Consider the following 8,083-nt stretch of genomic DNA (forward strand, 5'->3'; position numbering starts at 1 on the left):
TATTGTATACAATTAAAATCAGGTCCTCCCGATTTTACTATGTGACCGAGACCAGGGAGTAGCATTGAAGGTCGGCCCCGTAGTGGATCATACCAAAGCACGGGGACAAGGTACCGAGTTCGAGAATCGAGGTACTTGTCGAGATCGAGGCAAGTGGCAATAGAGACCAAATAAGACAGTCGGAGATAGCACAATAACAGAAAGGTGAGATATCCGTGACTGGTCGAAGATCATGGCGTTAATCTCGGAACGTATCAAATCAGGAACGGTTAATTAGCTAATCATGAGATTTCCTTTTGTAATTAGAGTTATATAAGTAAAATTACCTACTTTTGTTATGGGTAATTTTTTGGCAACTTTGTCAAACAAAAACGTAGAATCCTTTTTTCCTTTTATTTTTTTAAACTTTTCTATTTACATGTTAAAATTTGAAAATGTTATATTTTTACTTTGATCTATATATATAATTATATAATCCATAAATATAATTATTTAAGACGGGATTAGGTGGAATGAGTTCTTTTAGAGTATTTCTACTTTCTCCTGTGATGCATAAGTTAGAGTTACATGAAAATCTTTGAGATGAGAAGAAACATAAGACTCAAAAAAAGGGATTAAATTGGGAGTGTCTGGCTGACGGCCTACGAAGATTACTGAAATACATATCAGTTTACCTAAATTATAGGAGTGTATACGGTACATGCAGAATAAATTTGTTCTTTTTGTACATATTTTTAATGATTAATACGATAGACACGTGCAACACACGTACACTAAAAAATAGTAAATAAATAAAAATGGCTACTAATTTTAAAATCATTCTACTAACTCTCTAGCTAGCAAACAAAGACTCAACTAAAAAGTATTCATTAAAAGGGTATTTGGCTAAGCTTATAAGCTGGTCAAACTGGCTTATAAACACTTTTTGGCTTATTTACGCGTTTGGTAAAATTAAAAGTGCTTATAAGTCAAAAATAAGCCAAAAGTCATAAGTTGATCTCCCCCATCTTATCAAATTTCAACTTATAAGCACTTTAGGTTTGACCAAAATATTTACTATTCTATCCGTAAAATAATTCTTTTTAAACAAAACTCTTCGTATACCCAGTTCTTCAGCTGCTTATTTTTAATTTTAGCACTTTTATCCAAACACATAATTATTTATTTTTTAAATCAGCTTTAGCACTTAATGCTTATCAGCTACTTAAATTAGCTAAGCCAAACAGGCTCTAAGAATAGAAATCATGTTTACTTCTGGATCCGTACTACTAATGTGATTAGTTTAACCAAATAACGTCCCAGGATCCGATCGTCCATTCTTTAGAATAAAGTCACGCTTGTGTGTATTTAATTTATTGTCTTTTAAATATAGATTTTTTTTGTTGGTATATAAAGCAAACGTGTAATTGAAGACCAAATCAAATTTTGCTTGCTCATTTTTTCAACTCATCTCAACATCATATTAGCACTCATACATCTTATATGACAAGTTGGATACTTCGGATATTCTTTTTGTACTGTATAAACGCACCTAAGTTAAAATAAATGTTTATGAAAAGTATTACCCTTTTTGTTGTAATTTATGTGGTATACTTTCTTTTTTAGTCTGTCCCGACAAAAGAATATTATATTTCTTATTTAGAAATAATTTACTTTTAAATTTATCATCTTATTCTTAATAAGATAATTTGTAGCGACACAAATATTTATGTCTTATTTTATATCACAAATTTTAAAAAAAATTCATTAAATTTTATGACCAGTCAAGCACCATCACATAAATTAAAAAGGGGAGAATGGTAATGATCATACTATTAACTAATTCTTTATTATTTCAAATCATATTGAGCCTAAGCGGTTTCTATTTCCTCGTATTTTTACGTGATATAATTTGGTGAATAATAAGTTTCAACGTAATAAATAGGCCAAATACATATACAGACCATTAAATTTGGTCCAATTTTTTATTTTGGCACTTTAACTCAGTCTTGTTCCATTTTGGTCCTTCAACCCCATTTCTTTTATTCCAATTTGACACAAAAAATTTTCTCCCAAGTAAAATACAGCGTGTGCAAATACCCAACTGCTACCCCCACCCCTACCCCCACCCCACTGCCTCCCCCTCGCGCAAAAAAAAAATTTGTAATTTCAGATTATTATTTTTTTCGTTTTTTCTGCCCACATCCCGAGAAAAAAATATTTTTTTTATATATTTTCAGTAATAACTACGGGTTCAACTGAACCCATAACTTCCGACGCGGAGCAAAAATTTGTATGTAAAAATTCACTAAAATTGTAAAAAAAAATAGATATAAACCCATAACATTTAAAAATATAATGGATTTTTTTGTTCCACTTTGACACAAAAACTTTTATCCCAGGTAAAAATGTAGCGCGGAAAAATACCCAGCTACTACCCCCACCCCCCGCAATTTTTTTTGTAATTTCAAATTATTATTATTTTTGTTTTTTCTGTCCCCTCCCGTGGAAAAAATATTTTTTATATATATTTTCAGTAATAACTACGGATTCAACTGAACCCATAACTTTTGACTCGGAATAAAAATTTGTATTTTAAAATTTATTAAAATTGTAAAAAAAAATAGATATAAACCCATAACTTTAAAAATATAATGGATTCAATGTTAAAAACATTAAAATTGAATCCATAGGATTTAAATTTTGGATCCGCCTCTACGTTGGGAGTATGAAATTTGGCTTAAAAAATGGCCCTCACGCACCTACAAGGGTGAGGCAAATCACACATGGAATCTAGTCAGTTTTTTTGTCAAAGTGAAACAAAAAAAATGGGGTTGGAGAGCCAAAATGGACCAAGACTGAGTTAAAGTGCCAAAATGAAAAATTGGGCCAAATTTAATGGGTTGTCTATGTATTTGGCCTAATAAATATATATAATTATAGAACTCACTACATGCATATGCAAATGCTTGCAAAAGCCTATTCAACAAGAAGAATTCAAAAGTAAAACAGAGAAAGCATCAAACGGTGCATATACATTACTCTATATATTTTAATTTCAATCAACTTCTTCAGAAATATGTTTGTACTATAGCTTATTGAACCACAAGAATTTAAAAGTAAAACAGTGAAAGCATCAAATGGTGCATATACATTATTGTATATATTTTTTTTTGCGTCGAACTTCTTCAGAAAGATGTTTGTACTATACCTTATTGAACTACGAGAATTTAAAAGTAAAACAGGAGTTTGGGATGAGAGGGTAAATACTAAAATAGTAGTCACTAAATTTGACTCTCTTTTTTTATGACAGCGAATGAGAAAGCATCAAACGGTGCATATACATTACTCTATATACTTTTTTTTGTATCCAGCTTCTTCAGAAATATGTTTGTACTATAGCCTATTGAACCACAAGAATTTAAAAGTAAAACAGTGAAAACATCAAATGGTGCATATACATTACTCTATATACTTTTTTATGCATCTAACTTCTTCATAAATATGTTTGTACTATAACCACAAGAATTTAAAAGTAAAACAGAGAAAGCATCAAACGGTGCATATACTTTTTTTAAATCCAACTTCTTCAGAAATATGTGTTTACCTGAAAAATGGTAACTACAATTATATTTGATTTTGTGGTTCTAAAAATACATGATTTATCTCAATACTAGTTGTTAGGCAAAAGATGCTAAATGTGAGTAAAGAAAATAAGAAATGCAAACTAATAGGGTTATAATGTTGGGCCTCGAGCTGGCTGGAGCAGGGCCTCGGGGTCTAGATGGGCTAATAGCGATGAACGATCGATGAAGGATCAATGACAACGAGGGCCTCGAAGATGACCTTTTGCGGTTAATAATGAGCAATCAATGAACAATAAAAGAATAAGCAATAAATGTGAAGAACAATTGTTTAAGCAAAAAGCAGAGAATGTTGTATTGTATTTAATATTGTGTAATAATCCGGGTTCTTTACAAGATAACAAGGGTCCCCTTTATATAGGAGGGGGAATCCCAATATAGTACATGTCTAATAATAATGAGGGAATGCTATTGGTACAGTTGTATAATGACTTAGTATGGATTAGTACTATCCTTTGCAGACCTGGTCAGCTCTGACCACGTGTATTTGGGATTTTTCTCGCCTCTCCATGACGATCATCGATTGTACTGCTCCGAGGTCGACCATAGTGGGCCTTCTATACGCTCCATAAGAGGACACACCTCGGGGTCGCACCTCACGCTCCGCTTTGGGTTTCTTCGAGGTTAGGCGTGGGGCGGCATAGTAGCCCCAGAATCGAACTCTCCAATTTTGGTCGTATACAGATAGTCCCCGCGTTTCTTAGAATGAAATGATAAGAAACGATCTTGAGTTCTTGCTTCTTTGATATCCCCATTATAACGTCAGCCATGTGAGATCATTAAATGGCGTGACAGAAAAGTTATATGGGGGTCTTAGCAAACACAGTTCTCGAAAAGCCCATGAACCGCTATTGATCGCCATTTCGACTCCTCCAAGTGACTTATAAATACTCCAATCCTCTATCTTTCAAAAACATCTTCAAATCTTCAAGTCCTCATTAATAGCTTCCTGCCTTCACCCTTCTTCCGTGTTCAGTTCTTTGTCAACTTGCTTTGAAACCTTTGTTACAACCATGGCAAAAACGTCTAAAACAGTACCTCAAAAAGGGGAAGCCCCTTCTTCGTCACGCTCGTCTAAGAGCAAAAAGGTAGTGCCCCTCAGCGTCGAGGAGTGCGTTCCTGGGACTTCCGATGCAGCCTCCGACTTCAAGGTTGATAAATCCTCTTCAGTACCGGGCCAATGCAAACCCATATCTCGGTATGTTATAATAACTGACATAAAGAAGGTAAAAATAGATTGTCGTTGGGGAAAGGCGGTACAAGTAGAGACCCTTCTCAGGAAGAGGATATAACTACGCATAAACTTGGTTTCCTCATCGTGTATGCATATCTCTTTACTTTGGGTCTTGTAAGCTCTTCTTCTCCATCGATAGACCCAGTGATCCTCGATTTTTGTTGAGAATATCGAGTTACGCTCGATCAGATTTATCCTTCCTTTTGGAGAATCGTCTATTTGCTTAGACATTTCTCGAATATGATTGAGGGGATGACTTTCACCCTTGATCACCTGATTAGATTGTATAGCCCTCGCCTTTATCTAGGGGGCCTGATCAAACTGCGGCATCGGTCTGCCAAAGCATTTTTTTCAACACCGATGAAGATAAAGACTGGGGGTGGATGAGCTGTTTCGTTAAGGTCAGAACTTCAAACCTCATCCCTACCGAGAAGATGACTTTCCCCAAGGAATGGAATATGAGGCATAAGTGTTGTTACATCGAGCATGTTTTATCATCTGCATGTCCTCTTTTCCTCTTTCGAACTAACTCCGTTGTTGTTTGAATTGATTTCTCTCTGATTACTTAGCCACCGTGTGGTTCCCCGGCGCAGTCGACGACCTCCCGGGTTGGGTTAGACTTTTAGACTCCACCTCTCCATATGATAAGCACATTTGGCATGATCTGGCAAAAACTCGATGGGAGGCCAAAAATCATGGTACGCCTTCGCCATTATCACTTCCAAAATCCTTTATGAATGGATATTTTGGCGGTGTGTTTGACATTTTATGCATGTGCATGTCTCGAGGAAGCTGTTTCAATAAAACTACCCCCTCCTGGCGACGAAGAGACTCAAAGGCCTACCAAAGATAGAAAGAGAAAGGAGGAGACACTAGCGGAGTCCCCGAAACCAAAAAGAGCCAAGGCTCAAAAGCCCAGAACCGATGCAACGGTCCTAACTTCGGTAGCGGCTGAGAGTCTTCGTGCCGAAGACGATGACAGCTACCCATTGATACATAGGTCAAGATGAAGCACTGATGCTTTGACGGTTGCCAGGAAAAAGACTTCCGAATTAGAGGTGGCCGATGCGGTCCTACCCCGTATTGAGGAACCCCTCGATGAGGGTTTGGGTGCAGTTCCCAAGATAATTACTGAATAGGGTTCAACTTGTGTTGATCAACACTTGTTCGGTGCATTTGGAGGATCTGGCTCTGAGGCCCTTCGAGGGCAAGAAGAAACCTTGAGAGAGGTTGATATCATGGGCGGTCTTTAATCAGGCCCATCGTTTTCCCCAGGGCAAATACGGAATGCCCAGAATAGGGAAAACACCGATGTGGGGGCATCCCGGGGGGAGGATGAGATGTTTGGAGATTTCTTTGCTGGTGTCGAAGAGTATGATGATATCGATGCCCCATTCGCTCTAGAGGAAGCTGCGAAACTCCAAAAACAGGTGATGTTGACATAATCTTTGCGCCTTGAGATTTGATCTTCATTTTTGGTAACTTCTTCCCTTCGTGCTATAGGTCATGATGTTGTATGACCAGGACTTATCTAAGTTAAGATCTAAACTGACTCATAGCGAGGAGGAGTTTGAGAAGCTCTCCATAGAGCCAAAAGAGCTAAAAACTCTATAAGCCCGAAGGGAGGAGGAACTGAACAGCCTTCGAGCAAGCTCAAAGAAAATGCTCCAAGAGCGGGCCAACTTCATTGAGCAGGTAGTTCGGTATTTATGAGCTTGCTTGTTGTTTTCGTAACTTGGTGTTTACTATCTTGTCTCGGCATTTGCAGATCGAGCGAAAGTATGCCCTAGCGGAGCAGCTTCGGGAAGAGATTGTTGTCAAAGATGCCAAAATACTTGAGCTGAAGCGGTGCAAGGATAGCACAGCCTTGGAAAGGGATACTCTCCGAGGGGAGTTGGCCTCGACCCAGGGTCTTCTTCAAGGTTCTAAGGAGGAGGCTCACAAATTCCAGGTGCTTTATGATGAATTTTCTGTTGCATTATCTGTGGCTAAGTCTGATGCTGATGCACTTTTATCCTCGTACCGGAAAGACATTGTTGCAACAAATGCTCTAGCCAGGGAGATATCTGAATAGGCCAAGCTCAAAATGGCTCGCACCCTTGCACATGCTCGGTTAGAGGCTCGAAGAAAGGCCTTCAAGGAAATGCATGCCAAGGTTTTTGATCTCTCCGCCGAGGTCGAAGAAGCAAAGGCCTTGGAAGAGGAGTTAGAAGCTCTGACTTCTTCGGATGAGGACTCGGCGAGCGGCTCGAGGAGTGATGAAGACGAAAACTAAGCCACATTTGCCCCCTTTTTCTTTGCTTCTTCTTTTTTTGTACATGAGCTCCGCGTGGGAGTTTTGTAAATGCACCTTTGTAAATATATTTTTGGAAGACAAAGGATTTTAGTGTCTTCAAAGTTTATCCCTTTAGTGTTTATGCCGAAGTCAAGCTTGCAACTTAATTTTAACTTCTTCGAGCTTGGTCTCAGAGCAACAGAGACCCTTTAGATTGGGTGGCTCTGGTTCTGATTGCATACCTTCCCTAGGTCGGGTCGGTAAGGACTTGACTTGACCCCTCGGTGTATCGAACACGGAGTGACAGCATCATTCCTGTGATATGTCAGTGAAGTGACCGAAATGGCCTGGTCGGTACATTTCCAAAAAAGTCATAATTGCATCATGAGAGCTGATTGGCTATCAAAGTCAATGAATAGTCATTGCTCTTCTTATATATATATATATATATATATATATATATATACACACACACACACACATACTTGATTTCCTGCTTTGAAGGCTCTACCACTTTGTGTAACTACCTGTCTCTGTAGAGTTCCTTTTTTTTGCTAGTTTTAGTGCCGCATCAGATCAAAGCTTTCGCCTGAGTTTTCACCTTCCCTTTCTTGTGATGAAGGCGATATGGCTACCATGCCCAAATCTGCTCACCAGGAAGAGGAAAGTCCTTTGTTTCCCATCCGGCCGGTGGTACACCGCCAGCATTAGGCGAGCTAACTTCGAACTGTTTCGTCTCCAAGAGAGATTTTACGATGGAGAAGCCTCTCGACGTTCCGAGTCATCGAGAGCATGAATCGAGGTTCATTCAATCAATAGAAGAGAGAGACACCTTGAGGCTATGAGGAGAGACTGCGGATGGGGGAAAAAAGTGAGGCTGCAGGTGCCCTCCCGGGAAGAGGATATCATGGCCCACGTAGAGGATTTTCTGAACGCGTACACGTATCCATT

Source organism: Nicotiana sylvestris, chromosome 2 (genome assembly GCF_000393655.2).
Source record: "Nicotiana sylvestris chromosome 2, ASM39365v2, whole genome shotgun sequence".
NCBI lineage: Eukaryota > Viridiplantae > Streptophyta > Magnoliopsida > Solanales > Solanaceae > Nicotiana > Nicotiana sylvestris.